We start from the raw sequence: 18885 nt of genomic DNA on the forward strand, positions 1-18885 counted from the left end.
AATACGTTATGTAATAAGTATTGTCTCTTGATATTACCCTTATTTGTGGCTATATGTGAGATTTGACTTCCTAGGCTCACATATAGTGTGTGTCTGGTTTTGTCTTTAAAACCGGGTGCTATCAAAGTGGTATCAGAGCAATGCTAACTGTAGCACGCAAGCCTAGATAGAACTGGATATTTTAGTATGATTTTATCTTGCTTAGTTCTTGTTTTCTCTCCAACCTTGTTATTTGCTAAAATTTATGCTCACTCCAGCCTCTGTCTGTTATGAAAACTTTGTCTCTATTCTCAATCCTCTATCTTTGTCTATATAGATGGATCGTAATGAGGAGACCACCGGTATCAAAGGTCAGGAGGACCAAGCTATGTTGCCCTTGACTGCATTCGACAAGGAGAAGCTTGTAGCTATGCAACAACAAGCACCAGAAGGAATGACTCAACCTAGGAGTTTTCAACAGTGCTTGCCACAAGGTCAAACCAACATACCAAAGGGACCAGTGAAGAGACAAGTAGTAGAAGCTTGGAAGAATATGAAGTCCAATGAAGATGTTGGAAGGATGACACATGAATGCCAGGATCAACCACAGCCAAAGCAAGAACAGAAGGTCCAGAAGAAACAGGAGCAAGGAAGTAAAGCAAAGATAAACTACATCCAAGGAAGATTGAATAATGTGGATATGACGACCACTCATGGAGCTAAGGAGGTTGTGTATGGTATCATTCCAGTAAACTTAGCTTTTGCCACAGTGTTGTTTGATCCCAGTGCGTCACATTCGTTTATCTCTAGTGCATACGTAAAGGAACATAAGATAACTATGCTTCCAATGAGGAGACCAGTGATAGTTAAGACCCTAGAAGGAGAAATGAAGGCAAACCGCAAATGCCCAAGAGGTAGTCTTAACATCAAAGGAGTAAAATTTGAAGCAAACCTTATTGTATTAGAGTTAGTGGACATTGATGTCATTCTTGGAATGGGATGGATGTCAGCATGTAAAGGAGTGATCAAGTATGCCTAGCGTTCGGTGCTTCTAACCACACCGTCAGGAGAAAGAATTGAGTATGAAGGTATTCAGCATGTACCTGAGGACAATGTGGATAAGAAGAGAAAGGAGATCTCACCAGAGTCAGAATTAGAAAGCAATCAACATTTGGGTTCTATTACATTATCACATCCAGCTCCAATCCCTAGTCAGATAAACTCAGACTCTAAAGAATTGGAAGTTTCTCAAGCTAAGGTTACTCCACTCTTTCCACATGAGGTATGCATAGATGGGTGGACAATCACTTACATGGAGTTTCAACCCCGAAAGATCAAGCGAGCTAAAAAGTGGTCCAATCAGACAAAGATGAACTTACACAGCCAGCAAGCTGACAATACTCTAAGCAACAATTATGTGGAGTATGACATCACTAAAGATCTAGCTAAGAGAAAGTGTTATCATTGCTAGCAGGAAGGACATTATGTTAAATCTTGCCCATAGAAGGATCAACAATTACACCAAGGAAGTAGCCAGAGTCAGATCACTACTAGACTATTACTAGAAAGTGTCAGTGATAACCAACCTGAAAGAAGCATTTGGTGAAATTGATGAATGAAGAAGTCATGCTAGACTATCCAAGATCCTTAGTTAAGGAATAGGAGTTGTGCCCCTTATGTAATAAAAACGATAGTATCGCAAGTTGAGTCGATGAATGAGTTATGCATTTTTAAGTGCTTTGTCGAATTATCACTATGTTTATGCTTGTTTTGCATCTTTGTAATGATTGCAATGATCTTGTTGGGTGTTCCCGCAATTTCATTTAGTTCATAGGTATAAGGTATAAGGATTAATGAAATAAATAGTTGGGTTATGGTTTTCTTCTGTTTTCCCTATCTTGTCTTCAGAGCAGCCTGTCTTTATCGGTTCATATCTCTGATTTTGGACGATCAAAAACCCTGAGGAAATCCTGAACAACAGTATACTTCAATCACAAGAGGATGCAAGCTATACTTTGGTGTCCCCTAGTTTATCTTATCTTAAGGGGGTAGCCAAGTTGAAGAATTTGCAAAATGAAGTGTCCCACATTCTGGTTTGCGCAGCGGAAGCGTGGTGGTACCCAAAGATGCAGGAGGAACTCAGAGTTTCAATGAGTTTTGGTTAAAAGTTCAAGAAAAGTTTATCCAAGACCAGCAAGATGTTGATAAAGTTATCGGAGAAACTTTTAAGTTAGTTTGGATCAAGTAACCTCAGTCAAGTGTTTGAAGGAGTCCAAAAGGTCGAAGTAAAACCTAGGTATTAGCTTTGTCAGATCAGGACGAGAGCTTTGTATCTACAAAAATGCATCTTGTGAAGGTGTGGGATGTGTCCCTATATGAGAAGAAAAGTAGTGGCATGTTCAATAAGTCAATTGAGGAAGCCTTGTTGAAAGGTGAACATATGAAGAGAATTAAGGCCTAATGATTAGGGTTACCTGAGAGTTGTTCAAGGTACCTGTCAAAGTTTTGGAATTAGTTAGGCAAGTTACTTGGAGTAAGGGCGACAGGTATGCAAGTAAAGTGGATCTTTATCAAGACGGTGGAACTGCACGAGAAAGTAAAGAAGAATCCATGGACGAAGTATTCCCATCTCTTAGTCAACGTCTTTCGAATCTCGAGGACGAGATTCATCTTAAGGGGGGTAGAATTGTAACACCCTAAAAATTGCCTCTTTTGAAATAGAGTTAAAATGATTTAAGTTAGAATTTTTGTGCACATGAAATATAGGAAATAAAATTTTTCATGAATTTAAAATTCATCATAAGGTAGTAACATGTGTGAGCATACATGCTGTTGCATCTTATTTATTGTGATGGATGGTGTTGATCCAAAACTCCAAAGTAAATTGGAATGTTTGTGAAAAGAGTTTAAAAATGGCTTTGAAATAAAGGAAAAGAAAAAAATTGAAAATAAAAGGATTTAAAAAAATGGTAAAAGTTTATTTTTGGAAACTTACCAAAATTGCTCATTTATATTTGAGATGAAAAGTATGTTCAAAACTCTATATGAATTTGCATTTGGTCTACATTTGAATTGGCTTTGAAAACAAAATAGGAAAAAGATTTGGAAAAGAAATTCATTATGAAGATTTCCTTTCTTCCTTTTCAGCCCAGCCCTCGATTCGGCCCACTCCCTTCCTCTCTGTCGGCCCACCGCTGGCGGCCCAGCCTTTCCCCCTTCCTTCCAGCGTGCCCGGCCTACTCCGCGCGGCCCATCTTGCGCTGGCCCGATCTGCTCGGCTTGCCCCGCGCGTGCGCCGTAGCCCACCAGCGCGGCCCGCATCGGCACCATGGCCCGCAACGCCCGCGCCCGTCCGCTCTCTTTCTCCCTTCACTCACTGCGCAGGTGACCCACCTGTCAGCGCCCTTGTTTCCCTTTCCTTTCTTCTTCCCCGTGTTTCCTTTCTTCCCCGGCGTTTTCCTTCTCCAGTCGCCGCCGATGGCGTGACCATGCACGGAAAGCCACCGCGCCCGTATGGCAGGTGACCGAAATCACCGAGCGCCCGCTCTCCTTCCTTCTACACAGCGCCCACCACCTATAAAGCTCTGAACCAAGCCCCCGTCTTCTCCCCTTTCCTCTGTCCACGCTCACGCTCGCCAATGCCGCCGCGATTCCTCGTTCCGGTGCCTCGAACCACGTTGCCGACGCACTGGTCATCTTCGCCGTACTCCCCCGAAGCCGTAGGTATCATCGATTTTGCATTTTGGTCTTGTTTTCCTCAGATTTCCCCTCACCCGCACCCTTCCTTCTCTCTCCAGTCACTGTCGCCGCTGACTCGCGCCCTTGGAGCCTCTCGGACGCCGCAACCATCTCCATCCGAATCTCGGTGAGCCACTCATCCTCCCAATGCCCTCCGTTCATCAAGCAGCGCCCTAGAACACCATAACGGCGAGCTCTGAACCATCGGCCATGGCGCCACCGTGGGATCCATGCTCCGACGCATTCTCCGCCCAAGAATTGTGCTCCATTGAGTCCGCAAGCACGTGTACTTCGTTTTCATGTAGTTTGTTTCGATCGTGGAAGTCCCGAGCGCCCTCCCGACGACCGCCGCCATACCTTCCACGCCGCCGGCCATGGCGCCCTCGCCGGCCGGACTGTGCAGCCGCCGGGATCACCCGCGCACACACCTGCACCGTCAGTTTCGCGATGAAGGGTCAGGATTAGGTACCCCTTCGGGGTTAAGTAACCGGTCCACCGTGGACCCGTGGACACGGTCCATAGCGACGCGTCAGCACTGGCCCGCGCACGCGTGGTGAACCACACCACTCGCGCAGCGACACGTGTCTGCCCAGTCAGCGTCGCAGTCAACCCGCAGTCAAAGCCGCGCCTATTTTACAAAACAGCCCCTCGGTTTTTAGTGAATCAACCCGCAGTCCGTTCTAGTTCAAACCAAATACATTTTAGTCCTATTTTTATTCACTTTAGACCGTATAATTTCCAGAAATAGTACGCCCAGTCCAATGACCGTGTAAATTCAGATTTTAATTGTTTTAATTCAAAAATGAGTTCGCGTTATTTACAGAAATGCCACTGAACCTTATTTCATGCGTAACTTTTGCGTTTTAAGTCCGATTTGACCCGTTCGAATTGCGTTAGGACCGTATTTACATTTTCTACATGTTTATACAACTGTTAGGCATGTTTTCAATATTTCAAATTTATGGGTAGATTTAATCTATTATTTAACTAAAGTAAAACTTGTTTAAATCATAACTTATTCGTTTTAACTCCGAAATAGTCCGTTCAAGTTGCGTTTGTTTCATAACGTCGAGATCTACGTATTAGTAATGATGTTTACTACATTACTATTTCATAAAAATCATGGTTTAAATCATATCTTGATTAAAGATTATGCAACTAGGTTTTATACATAAAATATGATTTGTTTTACTTTTGTTTTATAATTCAAATCTAAAATTGACTTAATTTAATCTATATTATTTATAAAATATCTTTGATATATGAATTCATATAGTTAACATAAACAAAGCCTATAGCTTTCTTTTCCACGTATAAGGCAAATCTCTCGGTAGTTGTAACTTTTCAACCGTAGCTTCGATTAGCGTGTCTCTCGCGACTGTGTGTTCGTAGCGATGCGTAGAATCGTATTTCAGTCTCTTTCACTTATTTATGATTGGTGTACTATTCTGATATAGATGCAACTGTATGCTATGCATGTATGTGTATGGATGTTTGTGTGGTGTTCTACGATTGTCTAGTCGGTGAGATACACGTGGTGATCCAGAAGAAGAAGGACATCGAAGAATAAAGCTTACCGAAGGATCGGTGTGTAAGGCAAGTATAGCATGGGATATCCTTGTTACCTATTCACATTTAAACACTTAATTCATATTGCATGTGTCTACCTTGTTGCCAAATAGGATATCCTAGATATTTGATAACTTGTACCTTGATACCTTTGGGATATTGCATGGGATAGTTTTTGCTAGTGCTTAATCAAAACCATGATCTTGTAACTTGACTAATGGTATATGCAATAAACATTAAAACATGACTTTTTAGTAACATGGAAACAGGGGGCTGGAGTGTTTATATGCTTCAGATTCCTCTCCCTAAGGACTTATCTGTGAGCGATCATCCAGGACTTACAGTACAACTGTGAGGGCCATATGGCTCTGGCTTTAGCTCAGTATGAGGATCTTTTCTAGCTTGTTAGTGGTTACCTTTAAGGCGCAGGGTATGTTTCCTTTGCTGCTGGGAAGTGTGTACCGTGCTACGATGCCCACGCGTGCCACTCCTAGAGAGGGGCCACATACGCCTAGCGGCCCTAACTTGTTAGACGAATCCTTTGAAAGGCTTCATAGTGAACTCTGCTGACCTTCCTTGGAAGTGGGTCAAGAGATTAGCTACCTCGGGCAAAAGGATAAATCATGATTCACAATGAACGTGTACAACCTCCGCAGAGTGTAAAACTATTATAACAGCCGTGCTCATGGACACAAGCGGCCTTGGACCCTTATGGAATAGAGATGATCACTAATGGATAATGATGATGCTAATAATTGATTGTTTATGCTATACATTATTCATGTTTACCTGATCATGTTTTTATGGGATTATGGATAAACTTGTTGCCAACCAATTGCTAAAATTGTACTAAACAAAGGCTAATCTCAATTAAACCACAGTCAACCTTTTGAGGCTCATGAACGCCATGATATAATTGTTAAGTATGACATGTACTTACGCTTGTTTTACTTTTCTATACATTGGATAAAAATCTCAGATGGGTACCAGATTGCTGGTTTGGAGGAGTTAGGCTTGTGGTCAACCAGTCAGTCGTCCCTGTGGATTTGGAGTCTTCGCCAGAAGATCAGAGTCAACTTTCTGCTGTGTATACTTTGAGGGTACTTTTCTTTTACTAATACGTTATGTAATAAGTATTGTCTCTTGATAATACCCTTATTTGTGGCTATATGTGAGATTTGACTTCCTGGGCTTACATATAGTGTGTATCTGGTTTTGTCTTTAAAATCGGGTGCTACAGAGCGCGATCACCGCGCCCTTCGGAGGCATCATTGGCTTCTTAACCCCCTGCTCTGTGTGTGATAGAACACGCCGGTCGATTGGAGGAGCGCGATCGTCCACCTATTCCCTCGGGGTCGTAGCGAGCTAGTGGCCATGACCGTTCACGAGCCAAATAGGGACCGACCGTATCGTCCCTACCATCGGTCGGTCTGAGGGGGCATGAACTACGACCCTCGAGCGATCCTTGTCCGGTCGGCTCGTCGTCAGATGGTCAGAGTTTCAAGGTTTTGTCCCTTTCATCTGGGTATGTATGCATGCTTCCCTTCGCCCTCATAGTTAAGTTTTTTGGGTGTGACTAACCTGTGCTTGTGCCCTTTTTTGCAGCGGCTAGGAGCCGATAGGACTGGGGATCTCCCCACTTCTTGTGTGAAAAGAGTGGAGACCCAGCCTGTTGTGGGTTGCGACGAGCAAGGGGGGAAGCAGACTAGTGGCGGTGTGACCTTCCTTAATGGGGGTTGCGTCTTCCCAACCGGTCGTGAGCACGGCGGCGGCCATGATTGTGGCAATCCCCATGGTGACGGAGGAGGCTGGGTCAGAGGTGACTCGTGCGGTCCCTCCCCTGCTAGTCATGGAGGTGGAGATGAGGGGAAACTAGGCTCTCTGTCTCGCCCAGCGGAGGAGCGCATGGTTCACCCACCTGGTCCGAGCAAGAGGGGTCCAGAGGAGCCATGGCCAGGCCGAAGGTAGAGCAGCCACTAGCAAGCCATGGAGTCCTAGTGGTGGACATCCCCTTCAACGGCGAGGAAGACATCGAGGTGGACTCGCCAGCCATCCCATCATCCCAGGAGTTGATGATGATCCTATCATCGCATGATATTGCAATGGCTGGATCTTCCAGCGGGTCAGGGGTGACCCGTGAGCTAGTGTGGCCATGCCCCAATGAGCCAAGAAAGGCCTGGTTCGTCCTTCGTGATGAGGAGGAGGTGAAGCTCTGGCACCTGCTCGGGGAGAGAGGACTGTCGACGGAGTCTGATCTCTCCCTTACCAAGGCAAGGCTCAAAGTGGCCTTGGAGAGGGTTGAGCTCATCCATCATGCCATGACTATCGACCTACCACGTATTGCAAAGATAAGTTTTCTGTGTTCTTGGTGTTGTCTTTGATTCCTTGGCTTTTAAGTGGTTGTCTCAGCACGCCTGCTTCTTGTCTCGCAGGACCTAGAGATGATGTTGATCTATAAGTCCTAATTTCTCTAGGAGGAGCATGGTTGGATGGAGCAAGAAGCGGTGACATCATGGTGGGTTGACGAGCTTAGGCACCAGCTGGAGTCCACCTACCGTGAGTCCCAAGATCGAGCGGCCGAAACGATGGGAGCATGGGCGGCGGAGCTGCGGGTGGTCGAGCGGGCGACTGCTGCTGAGCAGGAACTCGACACGGCGAAGGCCGAGGTGCGCTCTAGAAGTCCTTGGAGGCTCTGGAGGCAAAGCAGAAGGCCCAGTCAGACGCCGAGCAAGAAGTGGTCGCGCTCGGGGGCAGACGCTCGGGGCAGAGGAGTCGAACACTCGACTACTCGAGAGGGTGACCCAGCAAGAGGAAGGGCTCTCCATTCTCGAAATAGCCCACCTCAGTACATACCTATTCTGCCCTCGGTTGATGCCTTAAATTTTTCTTTCCTTTGCCCCTAAATTTGCCATCCGTTTCTAGAACTAGGTGAAAAGATTGGCTATCTAGAGCAAGAGCTGGAGACGGTCAAAGTGGCGGTTGGTCAGAGCACGGAGGCACTAGCCCAATCCTTTGAGGAGCGATGCATTCTCGAGGGAGAGCACAACCAGCTTCACAATATTGCGTAGGTGGTCATCTCTAAGGTGTTCAGGTCAGGACCGAGCACCAATACACCCGTTGTCCAGCTGGTGGAGGTCCCGAATAAAGTTTGGGCGCTCATCTCTGAAGGCATGTTCTACTGGACATCGGGGGTGCTGACCACGGTGGCGACCCACTACCCTGATCTGGACTTTGCGGTCATCTATAGAGGATACGCCGATGGGCGGAGCGTAGACGAAATCCATGCGCTAGGGGAGAGTTTGGTGCCGTATGCACAGATGGTCGCTGAGCAGTTCACAGCGCAGTGGGTGATGGAGGCTCGTCATTCGACCATGGCCACAGACATGCACTAGGAAGATGTCGTCCAGCCTGCGGAGGAAGTGGAGGTCGGGTTGGAGGCGAGTGTCATCCCATCCCCAACCGAGCCGAACGTCGTCCCAACCGTAGCTGAGCTGAGTGCCATCGTCCCGACCATAACCAAGCTGCCTTTGTCCTCATCAACCGTACCATCAGCCGATGCTGCCAAGGGGCCATAATAGAGTTAGAGTAGAAATAGTTAGTTTATGTAAAAGATGAATTCGTGGGGGAGCCCCCGTGTGAACAGTTTTACATTCGTGAATATTTTAAGTTTGTTTTTGTGATGAAATCACTTGTTAGGGGAAGCTTGTCCCATCCACCCTTGTTTTTATCCTTGCGTAGCTTTGTTTTTGTCCTTTCTTTTTTGCACCTGCCCATTGACCCGTATGTTGCAACCTTAAGAACCCGGGCATGGCCTATGAGGCTCAGCTACTCGTAACCATAGGTCGTGGCAGGGTGTGATCGGTCGGGAGGCTAAAAGCACAAGTTACGTAGGGTAATCAAAGGAATGGAATGCCCTTTTGTTTGGGCGATGCCCTTTTGTTTGGGAGAAAAGTGTTACTATATGATAGTAAAAGAGTGGGTGGTATCGCACTCCATGGAGTCCGCTGAGTGACCCAGGCTAAGAGTACTCGGGCTAGGGTGTTGTAGGAGCAAGCATTGAATGGAAATAAACGGTAAGACCAAGCTTTAGGGAAAGACATGATGTAACTATTCAATGTTCCATGTGTTGGTGAGAACATCACCGTTGTCGTCCTTCAGTTGGTAGGCGCCCAGTCAAATTACCTCGGTCACCATGTAGGGTCCTTCCCATGGTGGAGAGAGCTTATGTTTCTCCTTGGTTGATTGGGTCCTCCGGAGTATGAGATCACTAACCTCGAGGATCCTCCCCCTGATTTTTCTTTCATGGTACCTATGGAGAGTTTGCTGGTAACGAGCGGAGCGGATGATGGTCGTCTCACGAGCCTCCTTGAGCAGGTTGACTGTGTCCTGCTAAGCCTCCGTGGCTTGGTCTCGATCGAAGGCCATTACTCTTGGGGCACCAAGATCGAGGTCGAAGGGCAACACTGCTTTGGCTTCGTATGCGACGAAGAAAGGGGTGAACCATGTGGACCAGTTTGGGGTCGTTCTTAGGCTCCAGAGGATTGTTGGGACCTCTGCAACCCATAACCTGGCATACTTTTTTAGTCGATCGAAGATGCGGGGCTTGAGTCCTTGGAGGACCATGCCATTGGCCCGCTCAACCTGACCATTAGTACGTGGGTGTCCGACCGAGGCCCAATCGATCCTGATGCCATATCCATCATAGAAGTACAGGAACCTCTTCCTGGTGAAGTTTGTTCCATGGTCAGTGATGATACAGTTAGGAACACCAAACCGATAGATGATGTCGAGGAAGAACTTGACCTCCTCTTCTGAGCAGATATTGGTGATAGGCTTTGCCTCTATTCACTTGGTGAACTTGTCCACCACCACGAGTAGGTGAGTGAAGCCACTTGGGGTCTTTTTGAGGGGTCCGACCATGTCAAGGCCCCAAACCACGAATGGCTAGGTGACGGGGATGGTCTGAAGTTCCTATGCCGGCAGATGAGTCTACCGAGCGTAGAACTGGCATCCTTCACACATGCGGACCACCTCCTCTGCATCTCATAGCGTAGTGGGCTAGTAAAAACCTTGGCAAAAGGCTTTCCCAACTAGCAACCTTGGGGTCACGTGATGTCCATAGATTCTGGCATGGACTTCGAGAAGAAGCTATTTCCCCTTGTCAGTCGGGATGCACATCATGAGCACTCCTAACAGACTTCGCTTGTAAAGTTCATTACTAATGGTGATGAACGTCTTGGCGCATCAAGCGATTCGTCGAGGAGGTAGGCGAGCAGTGGTGCTCTCTAGTCGACCAGATCAAGTGCCATCATAGCGATGTCACCGGGCGACGTTGCCATGGAGGCGCCAAGATCGGATCCCTCGAGCACTTGGTCGGGGTCGAGGCATGTCGAGGGTTGGAGCCCCCGAGTGCCAGATTGGTGTTGGAGCATGTCTGGGTCGGATCCTCTCGGATGCGGGTAGATGGCTCGTGGAGGTCGTTTACAAAGACCCCATCGGCGGGCGGTTCTTATGTGGCCACCAATTTTGCGAGGAAGTCGGTAGTGTTGTTGTCCTTTCAAGGGACATGGTGTAGTTTGATCCCTTGGAACTTGTCCTCGAGCTTGCGCACCACCTAGCAATACGCCGCCATGAGAGGGCTCTTGTAGGAGGACTCCTTCATGACTTGGTCGATGACCAACTCTAAGTCGTCGCGGACATACAGCCACGTGGCGCTGAGCTCGATGACGATGAGTAGTCCATTGATGAGGGCCTCGTACTCCGCAGCATTGTTCAAGGCAAAAAACTAGAGACGGATCGCGTAGCGGACCCTGCTCCCATTCGGGGACATCAGAACCACTCCAGCCCTCGAGACAAGCGCCAAGACCGACCCATCAAAGTACATCGTCCAGTACTCGTGGGTGATGTCTAGGGTCGAGAGCTGGACTTCCATCCATTCGGCGATGAAGTCAACAAGAGGTTGAGACTTAATAGCGGTATGGGGGGACAAACTTGATTTTGTGTCCCATGAGCTCGAGAACCCACTTGGAGATTCGACCGGCGGTGTCGCGGTTATGGATGACCTCCCCGAGTGGGTACAGGGTAATGACCATGACCTCATGGTCGATGAAGTAGTGCAGGAGCTTCTGGGTCACCATCAGCACGGCATAGAGAAGGTTCTAAACTTGGGGCTAGCGAACTTTGGCGTCGATGAGTACCTCACTGATGAAGTACACCAGTCGTTGGACCTTCAGGGGGTGTCTTGGCTCCTCCCTCTCGATGACGAGGGCGGCGCACACAACGTGGTTGCTCGCCATGACGTAGAGGAGGAGGGATTCTCCTCGTTCGGCAGCGACGTGGATTGGTGCTGACGTCAACGATGCTTTGAATCTTTCCACAGCCTACTGTGCCTCCTTTGTCTAAATGAATGTGTCTATCTTCTTGAGAAGTTTGTAGAGAGGCATCCCTCGTTCGTCTAGTCGGGAGATGAACCGGCGTACGGCAGCCAAACAGCCAGTGAGCCTCTGTACGCCCTTGACGTTGCATATCGGGCCCATGTTGGAGATGGTCGTGATTTTTTTGGGGTTGGCTTCGATGCCACGCTAGGACATGATGTATCCAAGCAGCTTCTCCTTTGGAACCCCAAAAACATATTTTTCGGGATTCAATTTGACGCTGAACCTTCAGAGGTTCACGAATGTTGCGGCCAAGTTTGTGATTAGGTCGCTAGCTTGAGCCATTTTCACCACTATGTCATCTACATAGAGGGCAATTGTTGGTTTTGGCCGCTCAACTTGGTCAAGTTGGTCGGGTGGGTCGATTTGGTCAACGAAGCATCGCTGCATGCACCGTTGATAGGTGGCGCCAGTGTTCTTCAGATCGAAAGGCATGGTTATGTAATAGTACGAACCATATGGGGTGATGAATGAAGTCACAACCTCATCAGACTCTTTCATCATGATCTGGTGGTAGCCTGAGTAGGCATCTAGGAAGGAGAGGATTTTGCACCCTGAGGTGGAGTCGACTATCTGATCTATGCATGGTAAAGGGAAGTGATCCTTTGGGAACACCTTGTTGAGGCTAGTATAGTCAACACACATTCTCCACTTTCCATTCTTCTTTTTCAAAAGAATAGAATTAGCTAGCTAGTCGAAGTGGTATGCCTCTTTGATGAATCCGGCTGCCAGAAGTTTGGCGATCTCCTCGCCTATGGCCTTGCGTCTTTCGTCGTAAAAGCGACATAGGCATTGCTTGGCGGGCTTTGAGCCCGGGACAATGCGTAGTGCGTGTTGGGTGACCTCCCTCGGTATGCCTGGCGTGTCAGAAGGCTTCCACGCAAAGACATCATGATTTGCGCATAGGAAGTCGGCGAGCTCGCTTTCCTATTTGGCCAGGAGCTTGGTCCCGATCCGCACCGTCTTGGTCGGGTCGGTGGGGTCGATCTCCACCGCCTTGGTTTCCTCAATTGGATGCAAGGCATTGGAGGAGGTTAGCCCATTGCAGTCGGGGACTGCTGGAGTTGCCAAATTCCCAAGCGTTGGAAGCTCAACGGAGTTGATGACGGCAGTGGCGAGCTCATAATGCTCACGGTCGCATGTGTAGGCGTGCAAGAAGGTACTACCTATGGTGATGACGCCATTTGGCCCTAGCATCTTCAGCTTGAGGTAGGTGTAGTTGGGGATCGCCATGAACTTGGTGTAGCATGGCTACCCCAAGATGGCGTGGCAGGACCCTAGAAAGTCCACCACCTCGAAGGCTAGGACCTCCGAGCGGAAGTTGGCGTGGTCACCAAACATGACGGGTAAGTCGATCCACCTGAGTGGATACGCCTACACCCCTAGAATCATGCCATGGAAGGGGATGTGTATGGCGTCGAGGGTGTCGACTAGAGAATGTTGAGGCCGCTACCTCCGTCCATTAGCACCTCAGTGAGGCACTTCTTGTGGATGATGGGGTCAACGACGAGTGGGTAGCGACCTGATCGGGTGACATGGGAAGGATGGTCTCTCTTATCAAAAGTGATCGGGGAGTCTGACCAGCTAAGGAAAGAGGGGATGGCCAACTCGGCGGTGCATGCCTCTCTGTAGCGTACCTTGTGTTGGCGCTTGGAGTGGATAGCGTCGGATCCCTCAAAGATCATGAGGCATTCTTCGGGGTCGGGGAATTCGTCTTCATCCTTGCCCACCGTGCCTCCTTTTGTGGCTGCCTCCTCCTTGCCTTTCCCTTCCTTTGGCTTGGCGGCTTACCGCAGGAAGCGCTTGAGGAGCTCGTAGTCCTTGTAGAGGTGTTTCATAGGATATGCATGGTTGGTGCATGGACTCTCCATGAGCTTGTCGAAGTGGTCGGGCTGGCCCTACTGGGGCTGCTTGCCCGCTCGGTCGGTCGCAGCGACCAAAGCTAGGTTGGCCGGTCGGCACTGATCCTTCTTATTCTTCTTGCCCTTTTGTGTGGAGGGGCACTCGCCTTGGTCCTCGCACTTGGCCTTGCCCCTATCCCGACCGCTATTGAAGACTACCCCGACTGCCTCCTCACCGGAGGCATGGTTCATGGCGATGTCGAGTAGGTCGCGGGTGATACGGGGCTTCACATAGCCGAGCTTATGGATCAAGGACTCGCAGGTTGTCCAAGAGAGGAACATGCTAATGGCGTTCGTGTCGACGACATCAGGAAGGGAGTTGCACTGCTTTGAGAACCTATTAATGTAATCCCATAGGGATCGTTGGGCTTCTACTGGCAGCTCTTGAGGTCCTAGGAATTCCTAGGACAAACATACATCCCCTGAAAATTTTTGACGAAGACCCTTTTGAGATCTGCCCAGTCGTGGATGCTGTAGGGCAGAAGAAATTCGAGCCATGCTCGAACACGCTCCCCCATGTAGATGGGGAGGTACTAGATGATGAAGTAGTCATCATCCATTCCTCCGACTCAGTAGGTGAGCCAGAAGTCTTCGAGCCATATACCAGGGTTCGTCTCCCTGGTGTACCTAGCGATGTTGGTGGGCGGTCGGAAGCATTGTGGGAATGGTGCTTTCTGGATGCGATGACCAAAGGCCCGTGGCCTCGAGCCGTCTGGACTGGGGCTCCGGTCATTCAGTCAGCCACCATGCCTAGGGTGCATGTCCTCGCACTCCTCGATGGTCAGGCCAGGGCTCGCACCACCTACTCTCACTGCCATTCGATGGGTGTTATCATCGTGTCGGGCATGGCATCGATTATTGATGACGCTGCGAGCATCACGATTCGGCCCGAGCCGTTCATGCATAGGTGGTCGGTGTGGAGCGGGCACCGGGTTGGGCTATAGTGCAGCCGTGGCTTCCTGCTCCATGCCCGACAACTGCTGCAGTGAGTGGACGGAGCGATTCGACTGGTGCAGCCCTAGTCCCCTAGTTGGGTAAGAGGCCGTGAGCCGGTGTCACGACGTAGAGCTCTTCGCCTACTGAATGGCGGCGATCTCCACCAGCGCCCAGAGGTTCCATGGATTGCCTGTTCCTAGGGTCAGTAGGCTCGGGGAGGCCATGCAGAAGCATCACCGCAGCAGCGATGTTCTGGCCAGCCCGACCAAACTAGGGGGTCATCCCCTCCGTCCAGTATGTTATGCTAGACCTGACGGGCACGACCTGAGCGCCGCTTGCCAGGTTATGCGCATTTGGCGCAGTGTGATGTGCCGGGCGCTTCGGCGTAGGCGACAGCTGGCTCTGCCACCTTTGCTGTAACTCCTCACCGTGCTGCTGCGCACGCGCCAAGGCCTACGCACGGGGGTCTGGAGGGGTGCAAGTCTACAGAGACTCCACTACCTCCGGTGGCTATCCTGGGGCATCCGCCATAGCGCACTCCTAGGACAGAGGGTGGCCAGGTGCCATGACATCGCCGATGCTAGAGCCATCGCTTTCGACCTCGTCATTGACGAGGTCATTGAAGGAGGCGGGAGCGTAGCCCGCCATCCCCATGAACTCAAATGTGAGAGGGGGCGGCGTCAGCATCCTTCGGAGTCCCTGCGCGCATGTGTCCACGGGGGACGCGAAGCCGTAGGGGAGTCGGTCGCACAGTGGTCACGGTGGGGACAACAGGGTCCCTCTGGAGAGTCGGCGAAAGATGTTAAATTGTGGGTAAAGAACAATATGTACATCACTCACCGTGGGGTTTGAGCCTAGCATGGGCTCGAGGCGAAGCACGGGTGTCTCGTCGAGTGGCCCGTTGCAGTTGGTGGAGGGCATTCCTCCTCCAGTGGGCGCCGGGACAAGCGCCTCTTCACGGAGGCGAAGTACGCCAAGCTAGTCAGCGACAAAGTCTAGACTCCCGAAGAGGAAGGTCTAGAGTGGCACAAAGAAAGGAGGAGCCCACATCCTAGCAAGTGGGAGCGTGAGAAATTCCAGCGAGCCGAAGTGAATTATATCGCTGGAGCCCGCCATGCCGAAGATGGTGGAAAGGTGGGCCATCCGATGACCAAAGGCGTGAACGCACGGTGTCCTCCCCACGGACAGTGCCAACTGTCGATGCAAAAAGTGACCAATAAGTAAATATTTGTAGTTTTGCCGTGCGTTATGATCGGGTGTGGCCTAGCACTCAATGACACAGGATTTATACTAGTTTAGGCAACATGCCCTATGTCCAGATGAGGTCGGTCGGTGACTTTATTCCTGAACCTAGGTGCTCGAAGTTTATTGTGGGGTTACAAACGAGTAAGGAATGTGAAAGGGGGGTGTTAGAGGCCCGGTCAGACTCTGAACCGAGTGAAAGAGAGTGATGTATGCTCAAACATGTGCTAAGTATTGTAACATATGCTTTGTGTGTTCGACCTTATCAGTTGTTGAGAGCGTGTAGACTGTGTAGCTGTTGAGTCCTAGAGCTATTGAGCTATCGAGTCGACCAGTCTTCCGGGGGGGCTTTTAGGAGAGAGCTCATCCCCTTTTATAGTTGAAGGGGATGGCCTTACAAGTCAGAGAAAAAGAGAGAGAGTGTATACGTGTGCTGCCTAGTCTTGTTGCCCACACCATCGGGTATGAGATGGCCGTCGGCGCCCACAATACTGTTTATGTTCAGACACATCTGGTAGGCTCTACCATGTTCGCCTGGTACGGCAAACAACGGCGCCCACAATACTGTTTATACTCTGACGCGTCTGGCAGGTTCTACCATGTGTCGCCTCACATGCCCGATGGCACCATCCTGCAGGTGCGCAGGGCATGGCAGGGTACAGTTCTCGGTATTGCAGTTGACTTGAGTGCCTTACCTTATCTGCTCCGCCTGCTCCCCGAGCCCACACCGAGCGAGCGTTCCCGGTCAGTCATTCCCAGTTGGTCCCGACCATCTCGGTTGGGAAAGAGCAACGAGCAGAGGTCCGGCATATCCTCGGTCGGAGAAGGGGGTCGGAGTCAAACTGTGATCCCACCTTGGCAAGGCCTTCTGGTCGAGGACCGGATCGTTGTCTCGGCCTGTCATTATCTATCAGGGACGGCCCAGACGCGTGCTATCGTTGCGCCGTCTGCTGGGCCGAGTTTTGTAGGGAAGCGGGTCCATTGGGAACCCCGGGTTTATGAACCCGACAGATAGGGAGAAGGGAGGGGGTGAGAGGACTCAAGGTGAGGTGGGGGAGCGACGACGAGGTCACCGGAGTTAGGGACGATGGCGATGATCGACAGCCGGAGTTGGAGCGACGAGGAGCGACGAGCGAGTGAGCTGTGAGCGGCTACTGAGCGAGAGAGGCACAGCGGGGAGACGGAGGGCTTCTAGATTAGGGTTTGGGGTGAGGGAGAGGGGCACCGTGGCGCCTGGTTATATATGGAGCGGGGGGTGCGGCGGGATAGCTGGGCTGGGCCAATTGCGGCCTGCAGGGGGAGGCAAAGAGCCGTTGGGGGCACCGGGCCGCCACCGAACCTACCGTTGAGGAGCGGGCCGTGCCGTGCAGGCCGCGTGCCTGGGGTGAAGCCCAGGCACGGCCTGCTCCTCGGGGCCGTGCTAGCCCAGGCCCGCTAGCCACTGGGCGGGGCTGGGCCAAAAATACGGCCCTCGTGCCGGGCTGACGTGCTCAGGCTGCATGCCCATATATACCTATAACAGGGTCAGTGAGGTAAAATGAATTGTTTTAAAAGTTGAGGAAGGTGATTTACCCAGTTTTCGAGTTCAAGAAGAAAAACTAAACTTCGAGAATAATTTAGGGATGTAAAATGGACTTTTTCTGACGAAGGAAACCCAAAAGTCGAAGCATTTTCGGTGGAGACAGGCCCACATACTTTGTGCAGAATACGTACGATCCAATTCGGTGGAGACAGGCCCACATGTGCGCTAGAGCCTCGTGGGTTCGCTCGGGCGCGCCAAGTCGACGCAGTGTTCTGCTTCCGCAGCCTCTTCGAGCAGAGTTTTGGACTGTCATGGACCGAGTGCCAACAGCTGGGCCTCGCGCGCTTTGGGCTTCCCCACGGATTTCCCTCAACGTCGGAGGAGGCTTTTGGATGGATATATCTGAACCCAAAACATTCCCCTCAGAATTTCCTTTTTTTCAACCAAAATTTAGTAACCCACAAATTTCTTGCCTCACAAGAATCACTGGGTTCTTTTGCTCAATACAATATTCCCATCCATCTCCAGAATCACAAAATCAATAAGAACTATATGTTCATCAACTATGACCGCTACATTCTCTGCTATTTCATTCTTCTGGGTAGCGAACTAAGCGGCCTGCGATGAGAAGGGGAGGCAAGAAATTTTATAGAAGTATGTGAAGCTTTCGTGAGATTTATTCATGAGAAGGGAGGCGAATGAAGTCGCCTGCCTGAAGCAACGACGATGGCCCATCTGCCCGTACTTTATATATATATAATAGAACTATAAACACCTAGAACCAAGTTAACTAACATGTGGTGTTAATGTGTGATTGATTATGTATGATGAAAAGAATTGAACTCTATTTCTATGTGGGGGGCCTATATATATTTTGGCGGATGAGAAATTCAGAATCGGGGATACAGATGGAAAGCTGGAACCAAGAAGAAACGGAAAAGCAGCAGCCAAAGGAGGAGCCTAGGGACTACGTGCCACCCTGCAATGATGGCCACTTGGGCTGGTAAGCATCATTACAGGTGCTACGCTAATGGTACCCTACGTACCCTCTCATTAACTAATAAGCCATCCATCCATAGCCCATAGAGATCTTCAGAATCAGTTCACCAGTTATAAGTATAGGTAGGTAGAAGCCACTGAAGTAGTACTATACTGTCTTCCAGCAGCAGTTGCATTTTCCATTCTCAACAGATCCTCCAGAAGTTGCAAAGCCTGTTCAGTGTTCACCGCATTGCAGACAAGGTGAACCGGAGCACGCCATGGCAGTGGCGCTCGTCTCGTTCACCGATGAGTTGGTCCGGCGAAACATGTTGTCATGCATAGTCTGAGCCGTTGAACGGCCAGGTCAAACCCCAGGGGCTAGGATGACTGGCAGTGGCAGCAGATCACAGGTCCGGGTCAGCTCCGATCCTCGCCACGTTGGACATGCATGGGAGTGTGAGCTCCGATTTTTGTTTTCCTGAAATGGCCGGATCTTCTGGCCACACCCCTGTTAAAAAGAGGCAAGTACCAAGTGGCCTCAGGCTCATACATTGGTGGTGGTAGTGGTAGCAAGAGACAAGAG

This window comes from Miscanthus floridulus, chromosome 8 (assembly GCF_019320115.1).
Source record: "Miscanthus floridulus cultivar M001 chromosome 8, ASM1932011v1, whole genome shotgun sequence".
Classification (NCBI taxonomy): Eukaryota; Viridiplantae; Streptophyta; class Magnoliopsida; order Poales; family Poaceae; genus Miscanthus; species Miscanthus floridulus.